Source organism: Penaeus monodon, chromosome 20, assembly GCF_015228065.2.
Source record: "Penaeus monodon isolate SGIC_2016 chromosome 20, NSTDA_Pmon_1, whole genome shotgun sequence".
NCBI lineage: Eukaryota > Metazoa > Arthropoda > Malacostraca > Decapoda > Penaeidae > Penaeus > Penaeus monodon.
Genome location: NC_051405.1, coordinates 33910770 through 33911043, shown reverse-complemented (window position 1 = coordinate 33911043; position 274 = coordinate 33910770).

Here is a 274-nt window from a genome sequence, read left to right as displayed (position 1 = left end):
TATTGATTGATTGTTTTATTATTATTTTACAGATATCTGCTTCTCTTCATCTTATCTTTATCAACGCTGAGAGATTCCTGATAAAGTATAATGATTTAGAAGGATGTAGTGGAAAGTAATATGCAAAAATAAGCAAGTAGAGTAGTTACAGCTAATAAAAAGTATGAAAAGGGGGTAATAAAATTTACGACTGTCAAAGGTACTGTTTTGGTCTCGGGGAAAATAAGATCGCAGAGGGGGATGACGTGAAAAGCATATTTTCACAGTAAAGGCG